The sequence below is a fragment of the Tinamus guttatus genome, unplaced genomic scaffold, assembly GCF_059628265.1.
Source record: "Tinamus guttatus ecotype Peru unplaced genomic scaffold, ASM5962826v1 Tinamus_guttatus_pri_ptg000932l, whole genome shotgun sequence".
NCBI lineage: Eukaryota > Metazoa > Chordata > Aves > Tinamiformes > Tinamidae > Tinamus > Tinamus guttatus.
Window position 1 is genome coordinate 69,071 of NW_028289466.1, and position 13,760 is coordinate 82,830.

The following is a 13,760-nucleotide window of genomic DNA, read 5'->3' on the forward strand; positions in this document are numbered from 1 at the left end:
AGGGTAGGGTTAGGGTTAGGGTTAGAAACAGCGGATTTAGGTTAGGGTTAGGCTTAGGCTTAGGGTTAGGGTTGGGGTTAAGTTTAGAGTTGGGTTAGGCTTAAGGTTAGGGTTAGGGTAGGGTTAGGCTTAGGGTTAGGGTTGGGGTTAGGGTTGGGTTAGGCTTAGGGTTAGGGGTTAGGGTTAGGGTTAGGATTTAGTGTTGGGTTAGGTGTAGGGTTAGGTCTAGGGTTAGGGCTAGGGTTAGGGTTAGGGTTAGGGTTAGTTTTAGGGTTTAGGGTTAGGGTTAGGGTAGGGTTAGGGTTAGGGTTAGGGTTAGGCTTAGGTTTAGGGTTAGGGTTAGGGTTAGGGGTTAGGGTTGGGTTAGGGATTAGGGTTGGGTTAGGTTTAGGGTTAGGGTTAGTGTGAGGGGTTAGGGTTTAGAGTTAGTGTTCGGGATAGGGTAATGGTTTAAGGTTAGGGTTTAGGGTTAGGGTTAGGGCTAGGGTTAGCGTTAGGGTTAGGGTTTTGTGTTAGCATTTAGGGTTAAGGTTTAGGGTTAGGGGTCGGTTTAGGGTTAGGGTTTTGTTTTAGGGTTTAGGGATAGGGTTCGGTTTAGGATTAGGGTTTAAGGGCTAGGGTTCAGGTCAGGGGTTATGGTTAGGGTTAGGGTTAGGCTTTTGTGTTAGGGTTTAGGGTTAGGGTTTGGTTTAGGATAAGGGTTTAGGGGCTAGGGTTCGGGTTAGGGGTTAGGATTAGTGTTTAGGGTTAGGGTTGTGTTAGGGTTTAGGGTTAGGTTTAGGGTTAGTGGTTAGGGTTAGGGGTTAGAGGTTAGGATTAGGTTAGGGTTTAGGGTTAGGTTTAGGGTTTTGTGTTAGCGTTTAGGGTTAAGGTTTAGGGTTAGGGGTCGGTTCAGGGTTAGGGTTTTGTTTTAGGGTTTAGGGTTAGGGTTCGGTTTAGGATAAGGGTTTAGGGGCTAGGGTTCAGGTCAGGGGTTATGGTTGGGGTTAGGCTTTTGTGTTAGGGTTTAGGGTTAGGGTTTGGTTTAGGATAAGGGTTTAGGGGCTAGGGTTCGGGTTAGGGGTTAGGATTAGTGTTTAGGGTTAGGGTTGTGTTAGGGTTTAGGGTTAGGGTTAGTGGTTAGGGTTAGGGGTTAGAGGTTAGGATTAGGTTAGGGTTTAGGGTTAGGGCTGGGGTTAGGGTTAGGGTTGGGGTTTTGTGTTAGCATTTAGGGTTAAGGTTTAGGGTTAGGGGTCCGTTCAGGGTTAGGCTTTTGTGTTAGGGTTTAGGGTTAGGGTTTGGTTTAGGATAAGGGTTTAGGGGCTAGGGTTCGGGTTAGGGGTTAGGATTAGTGTTTAGGGTTAGGGTTGTGTTAGGGTTTAGGGTTACGGTTAGTGGTTAGGGTTAGGGGTTGGAGGTTAGGATTAGGTTAGGGTTTAGGGTTAGGGTTCAGGGGATAGGGTTGGGTTGGGTTAGGGTTAGAGAATGTGCACACAGGGACCTAGAGCCTCTCCTGTGGCGGCATCTGAGCCTCCCAGCCTGCTCTATAGGGTCTCTGAGCCTCCTGGAGTCCTCTATGGGGAACTGGGAGCCTCCCGGCATCCCATATGGGGGGCCCTGGAGCCTCCTGGACTCCTCTATGCGGAACTGGGAGCCTCCTGGCCTCTCATATGAGGGCCTCTGAGCCTGCTGGACTCCGCTATGGGGAGCTGGGAGCCTCCCAGCCCCCGGTAAGGGGGCCTCTGAGCCTCCTGGCTTCTCATCTGGGGGCCTCTGAAGCTCCCAGCCTCCTCTATGGGGGTGTTCCAGATGGGCTCGGGATTCGGCAATAATCGGCTAGAACGAGACGACTACATCAAGCAGTTATCCAGGTGAAAGCACATTAAAGAAGCCAAGTTTGGCTAACTACTCATGAGGTGCTACCTGCTGCTCTGGGCCCCACCGTCCTCCCGAGCTGCAGAGCAGAGAGTTGCTGCCCGGCTCCCGCGCAGGCAGCGCCGGCCTCGGAGCCAGGAGGTTCTTCTGTCCCTGCCGCGCTCTGCGCACTGTCCTCTCTGTGCCCGGTGCATCCTGGCACGCGGGCTCACTCCGACCCAGGAGGCAGCCCGGGGGGCAGACAAACTCTGCCTCGAGTTGCCCAACTCTCCCCCCTAAGCGCGCAGGCACGCACACCAGTCGGGGTCCCAGCCCTCAATTCGAGGGTCCTGCCTTCCTCCTCCTCTTCCTCATTTCCGGCTGTTTGGCCCCCAAAGCTGGTTTGGAGGGCGTCTGCAGTTAAGATGGCTACAAGCCCGGCCGAGCGGCCGCTTCAGCAGGTTTCCGGGGGGCTGCCTGTGAACCGGGCCGAGCAGCTGCATCCCTGCTCCTTATCGACCAGCCTGGGCAGGCAAACATCTTTCCCAAGGTCTGGCCTCTGCTTCTCACGGGAGATTGTTATGACTCCACAGATCACAGAAATTTCCATCTCCAAAACCGTGCACATCCCCCACGTTCCCCCTATTCCCCCCTGTTCCCCCATGTCCCCGTGTCCACCCGTGGCCTCCCATGTCCCCCCATTTCCCCCCGTGTCCCTTGATGTTCCCATTCCCCCATGTCCCAAAATCACCTCATGCCTCTCTTGTCCCTGTGTCCCTCCCATGTCCCCCCCGTCCTCCCATTCCCCCCCATGTCCCTGTGGCCCCCCCACTCCCCCCTGTGTCCCCATGTCCCTCTATTGCCCCCCATGACCCCCGGGTACCCCGCGTGTCCCTATGTCCCCACCGTGTCCTGTCATGGTCACATTCCCCCATGTTCCCCTGTGTCCCCCCATTCTCCCATGTCCCCATTCCCCCCCATTCCCCCCCATGTCCCCGTGTCCCCGGCTCATCCCAGCGGGGGGGGCCCGCAGGGGCTCCAGGGCCCCGGGGGGGGGGGGGGGGGTGGAAGCGCTTGCGTTGCCCCGCAACCGACGCTTCCCTGTACTGCGCATGCGCAGAGCCCGCTCCCGCCCCCCGGCGCCTGGCCCTTTTATTGGCCCCTGCGCCGGCCGCGTCCCCCCCCGCCGCTCTTTGGACATCTCAACGAGTAATTGCGGGGAGAGGCCTCGGTTTGGGGGGGGGAACGCGGTTTTGGGGGGCAGGAGGCCGTTCCTGAGGGAAAAACGGGGTTCTGGAGGGAAAGGCGCCGGCTCGGAGGGAAAACGGCGGTTCCCGGCGGGGGGAAACGGCACTTCCCAGGGACTGGGCGCCGTTTGTGGGGGAAAGATGCGGGTTTTTGAGGGGAAAGGGCCCGATTTGGGGCGATGACGTCGTCTGGGGGGCCGGGAACCCTATGGGGGGATATGGGACCTATGGGGAGGCCGAGCCCGGGGGGGCGGGCTGTGGGGAGGGCTGGCCCTATGGGGGGACCTTGCGGTAACGGGGGGGCTGGTGTCACCCACAGGGGGACATTGGGACCCCCCGGTGCCTCAGCAGGCACCATGGAGCGGGAGCCGGAGCCGCCGGGTAGGAAACCGGGATCCAGGGGGGGGTGTTAATGAAGGGGCCCGTTAATGGGGGGGTTAATGAAGGGGCTCGTTAATGGGGGGGGTTAATGAAGGGGCCCGTTAATGGGGGGGGGTTAATGAGGGTGTTAACGAAGGGGCTCGTTAAGGCTCCCCCATTAACCCCCCCTCAGAAGGCGAGTCCCAGATCTCCTGCAGCTCCAGCCCGATATGGAGGGCCGCAACGGGCTCCTGGACAGGAATGGGATGAGACGGAACGTGTGGAGGCGCCGGTTGCATGTAGGGACATGGGGGGGGACACGGGGAGGGGACGGGGCGGGGGATGTGGGGACAGGGGAGGGACACGGGGGACACATGGACATAGAGGGATGTGGGCGACACAGTGGGGACATGGGGGGACGTGGGGGACATGGCGGGGCACGGAGCACATGGGGGGACCTTGGGGACATGGGAGTAATGGAAGGGACACAGGGACACGAGGGGGGAAATGGGACACGGGGACATGGCGGGATGTGGGCAGGAGTGGGGGACATGGGGACATGAAGGGACACGGGGGGAATGGGGGGACATGGGAGGACGCAGGTGGACATGGAGGGGACACAGGGACATGAGGCGCTGGCCCGTCCCTGCCGCAGGTCATCAGGGAGCTGTGCCAGTGCTTGGAGTCCTTGAGGCGCTCCGGGAACCTCTGGGACGAGGGGGCGCGGGAGTCGCCAGCGCCCAGGGACACCGTGAGTGTCCCCTGTGCCCCCTAGTGTCCCCCCATGTGTCCTTCCGTGTGTCCCCATGTCCTTCCAAGTCCTTTGTGTCCCCACAGGTCCCCTCCATGTCCCTCCGTGTCCCCCGAGTCCCACCATGTGCCCCCACGTCCCTCCCCATCCCCAATGTCCTCCCATGTCCCCCTGTGTCTCCCCGTGGCCTGCGTCGCGGTGACCTTGCTGTGACACCACGGTGACGTCATGGGCGACACCGTGGTGATGCGACGGTGATGTCACACAGGTGATTGGGCGCCTGGAGAGGGAGCGCCAGCTGGAGCGCCGGGAGGTGGAACAGCAGCAGGAGGCAGAGGAGCACCTGCGGGAGAGGCACCGGCGGGAGGCGGAGGAGCAGCTCCGGGAGGAGCAGCTGCGGGAGGCAGTGGAGCAGATGCGGGAGGAGCAGTAGCAGCTGCGGGCGCTCGTGGAGTGACACCACGACGCGCACCTGCAGGCGCCACCCTGCCCAAGTACCGCCACCCTGCCCAAGTACCGCCACCCTGCCCAAGTAACCACCACCCTGCTCAAGTTCCATCAATAAAAGCACCTTAAATTGCCTCAGTTGCTGTTGGGAGTGGGGCGGGGCAGGGGAGTGGTGGGTGGGGCCTATGTGGGGGCGGGACCTGCAACGGTGCGTGGGAGGGGAGACCTGTCACTGGGGACAACGCGCCGCCATTGGCAGAGCCGTCGTTAGGGGCAACGCGCCGCAATAGTGGAGTCCAGGAGGCTCAGAGGCCCCCATAGGGGAGACCAGGTGTCTCCAGGCCCCCCATAGGGAGGCTCAGAGGCCCCCATAGCGGAGACCAGGTGTCTCCAGGCCCTCCATAGGGAGGCTCAGAGGCCCCCATAGAGGAGGCCGGGAAGCTTCTGGCTCCTCATATCCGAGTCCAGGAGAATCAGAGACCCCCATATCGGAGACCGGGAGGCACCCAGCTCCCCATATCCGAGTCTAGGAGGCTCAGAGGCCCCCATATGAGAAGTCAGGAGGCTCCCAGTTTTCCATAGTGCAGGCCAGGAGGCTCCAGGTCCCTCCATATCGAAGGCCAGGAGGCTCCAGGGCCCCCCACAGAGGAGGCCGGGAGGCTCCCAGTCTCCCATACTGGAGTCCAGGAACCTCAGAGGACCCCATAGAGGAGCCCAGGAGGCTCCCAATCACCTATATAAGAGGCTGTGAAGCTTAGAGGCCCCCATAGAGGAGGCTGGGAGGCTCCCAGTCCCCCATATCGGAGTCCAGGAGGCTCAGAGGCCCTCATGTGAGAGGCCAGGAGGCTCCCAGTTCTCCATAGTGGAGGCCAGGAGGCTCCAGGGCCCCCCATATGGGATGCCGGGAGCCTCCCGGTCCCCCATAGAGGAGGGCATGAGGCTCAGAGACCCCCGTAGTGGAGGCTGGAAAGCTCCCAGACCCCCATAGTAAAGGGTGGGAGGCTCAGAGGCCCCCACAGAGGAGGCCGGGAGGCTCAGAGGCCCCCTTACTCGAGGCTGGGAGGCTCCCAGCTCCCCATAGCAGAGTCCAGCAGGCTCAGAGGCCCTCATAGGAGAGGCCAGGAGGCTCCCAGTTCCCCATAGTGGAGCCCAGGAGGCTCCAGGGCCCCCCATATGGGATGCCGGGAGGCTCCCAGTCCCCCATAGAGGAGGGCACGAGGCTCAGAGACCCACGTAGTGGAGGCTGGTAAGCTCGCAGACCCCCATAGTGAAGGCTGGGAGGCTCAGAGGCCCCCACAGAGGAGGCCGGGAGGCTCCCTTCCCCCATAGGAAGGAACCCAGGGCCCCTAGAGCAAAGTCCAGGAGGCTCAGAGGCCCCCATAGAGGAGGCTGGGAGCTTCAGAGGCCCCCAGATGAGAAGCCAGGAGCCTCAGAGGCCCCCATAGAGGAGGCTGGGAGCTTCAGAGGCCCCCAGATGAGAAGCCAGGAGCCTCAGAGGCCCTCATATGAGAGGCCAGGAAGCTCCCAGTTCCCCACAGTGGAGGCCAGGAGGCTCCAGAGCCCCCCATATCGGATCCCGGGAGGCTCCCAGTCCCCCATAGAAGAGGGCACGAGGCTCAGAGACCCCCATAATAGAGGCTGGAAAGCTCCCAGACCCCCATGGTGAAGGCTGGGAGGCTCAGAGGCCCCCACAGAGGAGGCCGGGAGGCTCCCTTCCCCCATAGGAGGGGCCCCAGGGCCCCTAGAGCGGAGTCCAGGAGGCTCAGAGGCCCCCATAGAGGAGGCTGGGAGCTTCAGAGGCCCCCAAATGAGAAGCCAGGAAGCTCAGAGGCCCCCTTACCGGGGGCTGGGAGGCTCCCAGCTCCCCATAGCGGAGTCCAGGAGGCTCAGAGGCCCTCATATGGGTGTCTCTGAGCCTCCTGGACTCAGATATGGGGAGCTGGGAGCCTCCTGATCTCCTCTATGGGGGCCTCTGAGCCTCCCAGCCTTCGATATGTGGGACTGGGAGCCTCCTGGCCTCCTCTATGGGGGCCCCTGAGCCTCCCATCCTTCGCTATGGGGGTCTGAGAGCTTCCCAGCCTCGTCTACAAGGGCCTCTGAGCCTCCCGGCCTCCTCTGTGCACAACTGGGAGCCTCCCGGTATCCGATATGGGGGGCCCTGGAGCCTCCTGGCCTCCACTACAGGAAACTGGGAGCCTCCTGGCCTCTCATATGGGGGCCTCTGAGCCTCCTGGCTTCTCATATGGGGGCCTCTGAGCCTCCCAGCCTCTGATATGAGCGACTGGGAGCCTCTTGGCCTCTCATACAGGAGCCTCTGAGCCTCCTGGCCTCCACTATGGGGGTCTGGGAGCCTCCATTATGGGGGCCTAGAGCCTCTTGAACTCCTCTGTGGGGGCTTCTGAGCCTCCTGGCCTCCGACATGGGGAGCTGGGAGCCTCCTGGCCTCCGACATGGGGGTCTCTGAGCATCTCCTATGGGGGGCCTGGAGCTTTCTGGACTCCGTTATGGGGGACCTGGGGCCTCCTGGCCTCTGATATGGGGACCTAGAGCCTCTCGATCTCCTCTGTGGTGGCTTCTGAGCCTCCTGGCCGCCGATATGGGGGGTTGCGAGCCTCCTGGCCTCCTCTATGGGGGCCTCTAAGCCTCTCCTATAGGGGGCCTCGAGCTCCCTGGCCTCCGCTATGGGGGCCCTGGGGCCTCCCAGCCTCTGATATGGGGACCTAGAGCCTCTCCTATGGGGGTCTGGGAGCCTCCCGGCCTCCTCTACGGGGGCCTCTGAGCCTCCCGGCCTCCTCTATGGGCATCTCTGAGCCTCCTGGCCTCCAATATGGGGGACTGGGAGCCTCCCGGCCTCCGATACTGGGGGCCCTGGAGCTTCCTGCCCTCCACTATGGGGAACTGGGAGCCTCCTGGCTTCTCATATGGGGGCCTCTGAGCCTGCTGGACTCCGCTATGGGGAGCTGGGAGCCTCCCGGCCTCCTCTATGGGGACCTCTGAGCTTCTCCTGTGGGGGCCCTCTAAGCCTCCCAGCCTCTGATATGGGGGACCGAGCCTCCTGGACTCCACTATTGGGGTCGGGGAGCCTCCTGGCCTCTCATACAGGAGCCTCTGAGCCTCCCGGCCTCCGATATAGGGGGCCCTGGAGCCTCCTGGCCTCCGATATGGGTGTCTCTGAGTCTCCTGGACTCGGATATGTGGAGCTGGGAGCCTTCCGGCCTTCTCCATGGGGTCCTCTGAGTCTCACGGCCTTTGACATGGGGGGCCCTGGTGCCTCCCGGTCTCTGATATGGGAGTCTCTGAGCCTCTCCTATGCGGGTCTGGTAGCCTCCCGGCCTCCTCTACGGGGGCCTCTGAGCCTCCTGGCTTCTGATACGGGGGTGTCTGAGCCTCCCATCCTTCTCTATGGGGGCCTCTGAGTGTCCTGGACTCCGATATGGGGGACGGGGAGCCTCCTGGCCTCCTCTATGGGGTCGCTGAGCCTCCTGGACTCCTCTATGGCATCCTCTGAGCCTCTCCTATGGGAGTCTGGGAGCCTCCCAGCCTCCTCTATGGGGGTCTCTGAGTCTTGTGGACTCCACTACAGGCATTTCTCAGCCTCCTGGCCTCTCATATAGTGGCCTCTGAGTGTCCAAGCCTTCTCTATGTGGGTCTGAGCCTCCTGGACTCAGATATGGGGGGCTGGGAGCCTCCTGGCCTCTCATACAGGAGCCTCCGAGCCTCCTGGCCTCCACCATTGGGGTCTGGGAGTCTCCCAGCCTCCTCTATGGGGGTCTCTGAGCCTCTCCTATGGGGGGCCTGGAGCCTCCTGGAGTCCGCTAAGCGGGGGGCAGTCCTCCTGGACTCTGATATGGGGGTCTCTGAGTCTCCTGGCCTCCGATATGGGGACCTAGAGCCTCTCCTATGGGGGGCTGGGAGCCTCCCGGCCTCTGCTATGGGGGTCTCTGAGGCTCCCGGCCTCCGATATGGGGGGCTGTAGGGAAATGCTGTGCTGAGGATCTGCAGAGCTGAGAAGAGCCTGTGCGGTCGGGACCTAGCAAAGCTCCTGGCAACCAATCAGAACGAGCCTGGAAACCCCTCAGCTGCTTGTAGGGATCAATATCCGCGCACGGCGGTAACAACCGGAGCGAGACCTGACCTCATGTTGAGTCCGTGTCCTGCGATCCGGCTCGGCTCCCGGAAAGGCCGTGCAGTTATACTGCGCTGGGCCAACAGCCGGCGCCCGAACAGGGACCCGACGGCGGGAACGTTGGGACCCGACGGCAGGGGACCAAACGGCAGGAAAGTTGCTGCGACGGGTGGGAGATCCTGGGTCGCCGCGGCTGGACGGAGGATCCAGGAGCCGGGAAGCGGCGTCCGCTGCGAGGGATTCTCTGCTCCCAATCAGGCCTGGCTGCTGCAAAAGGAAAAAGGGGCAGTTAGAGAGGAATGGGCAGAGAGCCGCGGCCAGGGCTGCCCAGCAGGGCTGCTCAATCCCGGCTTTCAGGCCGCAGTGGAAGCACAACGGGAACGCTGGCTAGGGGATAAGGAAGCAGGCCAAGGCCAGAGCGAATAAAAGAGCTGCTGAACTAAAAGGAGGAGCTGAACAAGCCGGGGGGCTGGAAGGGTCTCGGTTACATCATTGTCAGCCAATCAGGAGCCTGCGCAGTGACGTCACTATTATCCATTTTATCCCATTATCCCCCGCCCCCTCACTAACCCCCCCGGATCCCAGTTTCCTACCCGGCAGCTCCAGCCCCAGCTCCACGGTCTGCGCTGGGGCACGAAGGGGTCCCAAAGACCCCCTGCGGGTGACACCAGCTCCCCCCCTTACCCGAATGTCCCGCTGTGAGTGACACTGAGTGACACCAGTCCCCCCCCGCTACCGCAATGTCCCCCTGGGGGTGTCACCAGCCCCCTCGTTACCCGAATGTCCCCCCGTGGGTGACACCAGCGCCGCCGAGACCGGGGGCCGCCGCCATCGCTGCCGCCGCCCGGGCCATCACCTCCCGGCGACCCGCCCCGTCCGCCGCGCGTTGCCCCTGGCGACGGCCCCGCCAATCGCGCGCGTTGCCCCCAGCGACGGCTCCGCCAATGGCAGCGCGTTGCCCCTAGTGACAGTTCCGCCAATCCCGCGCGTTGCCCTCCTTCCGCCTGCGCATGCGCCGGCTCCCCCTCCCCGATGCACTACCGATGTTCGGACACGCGATGGCAGCAGTGAGCGCTCCCGACGCTCTGCGCATGCGCAGCCTGCCGCTCCCTATTGCGGTACCGATGTTCGGACGATAATTCTAGTAACCAGGGATGTAAATACAAGGGGCTAACCCTATAGTGAAGGCTGGGAGGCTCAGAGACCCCCACAGAGGAGGCTGGGAGCTTCAGAGGCCCCCACATGAGAAGCCAGGAGGCTCAGAGGCCGCCTTACTGGGGGCTGGGAGGCTCCCAGCTCCCCATAGCAAAGTCCAGCAGGCTCAGAGGCCCTCATAGGAGAGGCCAGGAGGCTCCCAGTCCCCCATAGTGGAGGCCAGGAGGCTCCAGGGCCCCCTGTATCGGATGCCGGTGAGCGGAATGCTCAAGTTTCTGTATTCATCAACAAGGGGGTTTTTCCACAGTTTGGTGGAATGCTCAAGTTTCTGTATTCATCAATAAGGGGGTTTCTCCACAGTTTGCCTGAAGAGCAGGACAAAGGGAGGGGAGACTGAGTGGAGCCATGAGCCGACAAGGACAAAAAGAGCCATCTGCAAGGCGATGGGGCCTTTACAAAGGAGGGAAACAGGGCAATTGCCCCACATTCTTCAGCAAGGGGGACAAAGGAGTTGGTGAGCTCAGGTGAGAACAGATGGCGGGAGGCCGGAGTTCGGTGTAGGCGGCCGGGAAGGCTGTAACTTCTGAGTACCTTGGCCAAGGGGGAAAAGGAGAGGGCGTCCCTTGGTCGGGAAATTAGGATAAAACGGGGGCTGCGTCCCCCAGCAATCTGAGAGACCCCACAGGGATATGCCCGGTGGACTCTCCCTTTATTCGAATAAAGTTTCAGGACTCCTCTGTCTCCTTTTGGACATTCAGTTCTTGACAGCGAGATTTTCCGCACACCGGGAGGCTCCCAGTCCCCCATAGTGGAGACCTGGATGCTCAGAGGCCCCCATAGAGGAGGCTGGGAGCTTTAGAGGCCCCCGTTTACCCTCAGTGCTAATTCCCCCGTTTACCCTCGGTCCTACTTCCCGTCTTTACCCTCGGTTCTACTCCCCCCGGTTACCCTTGGTCGGGACCGAGCAACCCTCCTGGCAACCGATCAGAACGAGCCTGGAAACCCCTCAGCTGCTTGTAGGGATCAATATCCGCGCACGTCGGTAACAACCGGAGCGAGACCTGACCTCATGTTGAGTCCGTGTCCTGCGATCCGGCTCGGCTCCCGGAAAGGCCGTGCAGTTATCCTGCGCTGGGCCAACAGCCGGCGCCCGAACAGGGACCCGACGGCGGGAACGTTGGGACCCGACGGCAGGGGACCAAACGGCAGGAAAGTTGCTGCGACGGGTGGGAGATCCTGGGTCGCCGCGGCCGGACGGAGGATCCAGGAGCCGGGAAGCGGCGTCCGCTGCGAGGGATTCTCTGCTCCCAATCAGGCCTGGCTGCTGCAAAAGGAAAAAGGGGCAGTTAGAGAGGAATGGGCAGAGAGCCGCGGCCAGGGCTGCCCAGCAGGGCTGCTCAATCCCGGCTTTCAGGTCGCAGTGGAAGCACAACGGGAACGCTGGCTAGGGGATAAGGAAGCAGGCCAAGGCCAGAGCGAATAAAAGAGCTGCTGAACTAAAAGGGGCCCAGGGTCCCTGTGTCCCCCCCCCCATGTCCCCCCGGTGTCCCCACGTGCTCTGGGGGGGCGTTCACGGGGGGGGCCTTAACGAGCCCCTTCATTAACCCCCCATTAACCCCCTCCCATTAACGGGCCCCTTCGGTAACCGCCTCATTAAACCCCCCCTCTCTAGCTCCCCTCCCGGATCCCGGTTTCCTACCCGGCAGCTCCAGCCCCAGCTCCATGGTCTGCGCTGGGGCACGGGGGGGTCCCAATGTCCCCCTGGGGGTGACACCAGCCCCCCCATTACCCCAATGTCCCCCTGCGGGTGACACCAGCCCCCCCGGGACCGGGAGCAGCCGCCATCGCTGCCGCCGGCGCCCCGCCCCTTGCATGCGATTGGCGGAGCCGCAACTAGGGGCAACGCGCCGCCATTGGGGGCGGAAGGGGCGGGGCGGCGGCGTCGGAAGGGGCGGGGCGGCGGCAGCGATGGCGGCCGCAGCTCCCCGTCCCGGTCGCGCTGGTGTCTGTCGGTAATCAGGGTCCGGCGGCCGGAAGATATCGCGCTGTACGGAAAGACCGGGCCCCTAATAGCCAATAGCGTTAGTCTATGACGTAAGCAGGCGGGTGTGACGTTGTGAACCTTAGCTATATAACACCTTGTTACCCATCAACAAACGCCGTTTGCCGTCCGGCACGTCGGTGTCAGCGAGCTGATGGCCGTGCCGTTCCCGAACCAGGTCGCCGTGCCTTTGAACGGCAAGAAGCGGTGCCGAAACCCGGGATCGTCGCCTGGACGGGTGAACGGCGGCCGGAGCGGCCGGACCGGCCCGGCGGGGACGACGCTCCCGGAGCAACAAGGAGGATGGAAGCCCTCGTGAAGGTCGTATCGCAATTACATAAGCATTGGGGGATTGATTGTAAACCCAAAGATTTCACTCTCACCATTGCGAGGCTTTTAAAAATTAAGGTCATAGAGCAGCCGGCGGATATCCTCCACCCTGAAGTGTGGGACAAATGTACCAAGGCGTTCGCCGAGGAGACGATGTCCTCGGGTTGTGGGAAAAACCTTAAGGCTTGGGGAAAAGTTGTACAGGCCCTGCAGAAAGCTATGAAAGAGCAGGAGACCTGGGCGGCGGTACAGGACTGTTTGTTGGTCACCCCGAAAGTGGGAGTCGGGGCAGCCGCGCAGACTCTGCACCCCCCAAACGATGGCGATTCTGCTGGGCCTAAAGATCTGCGAGAGGGCGACGCGTCCCCTCCATCCCGGAGCCCCGTCCCGCTTACGGAGGGGCAGAAACAGCCGAAATCCGTTTGGGACGAGCTAGCCGGGAACACGGAAAGGAGGTCGGAGCTTGGGGACGTCTGGGAGCCCAGAAGTGGCCGGTCAGGCGAGTTCCGGCTCCGGAGCGGACACGGGTGAGGACGGGCGGCCCGCGACGGATCCAAACCTAAGGAAGGAGAAAATGAAGGTGAACAGAACTGAAGGTGAACAATTCCCATCGGAATTGAAGAAAAACCGCCAAGGGGAGAAACCCCGCTCACGGACTGGAGGGAAATGAAGATGGCGTGTGCCGAGCGGGCCCCGGCGGCCGTGCCGGCGGTGACGGACGGGGGACAGAGGGTCCGCTCGCCGATAAACCCTGAGGACGTACAAGCGATCGTTAAAGCAGTTGTGGATAAAGGGGTTAATTCTGCCGTGGTCTCCACCCTCATAGATGGTATCTTCGCGGGGGACGATCTGCTCCCGTTCGATATAAAACAAACTTGTAGGCTGATCTTTGGTGGAACGGGGATGATCGTTTTCAGACAAGAATGGGAAGACAACTGTACGAAGTGTTTAGCCCAGGTAGCCGGGCCGGATCATCCATTACACGGCTCCAGCCTGCAGCGGTTAATGGGTACAGACCCAACCATGGTCACCCCCCAGGCGCAGGCCCAGGGCCTGTGTCCCCATGAGGTTGTGACAACCACTCGTGCGGCCAGGGAAGCCGTTCGCACGACCTGTAGAGTCGTTGCCAGGCCACCGCCATGGTCCTCAATAAAGCAAAGCGAAGGCGAGAGCTTCACACGATTTGTAGATCGTCTCCAGGCAGCGGTCGACTCTTCGTCCCTGCCCACGGAGGCAAAAAGCCCGGTCGTGGCGGAATGTTTGCGCCAGCGATGCAATTCCACAACCAAAGAAATCCTGCGGTCGCTGCCGGCGGGGTCGAGCGTCGCGGACGTGATTAAGCACGTTGTAAAGGAAGAGTATCTGGGCGCGATTCAGGTGGCTGTTCACGCCGCGATAGCCAACGCGATGGCTTGTTCTAAGTGTGGCCGGGGGGGCCGCGTTGCAGTAAACTGCCCTCGGCTGGGGGAC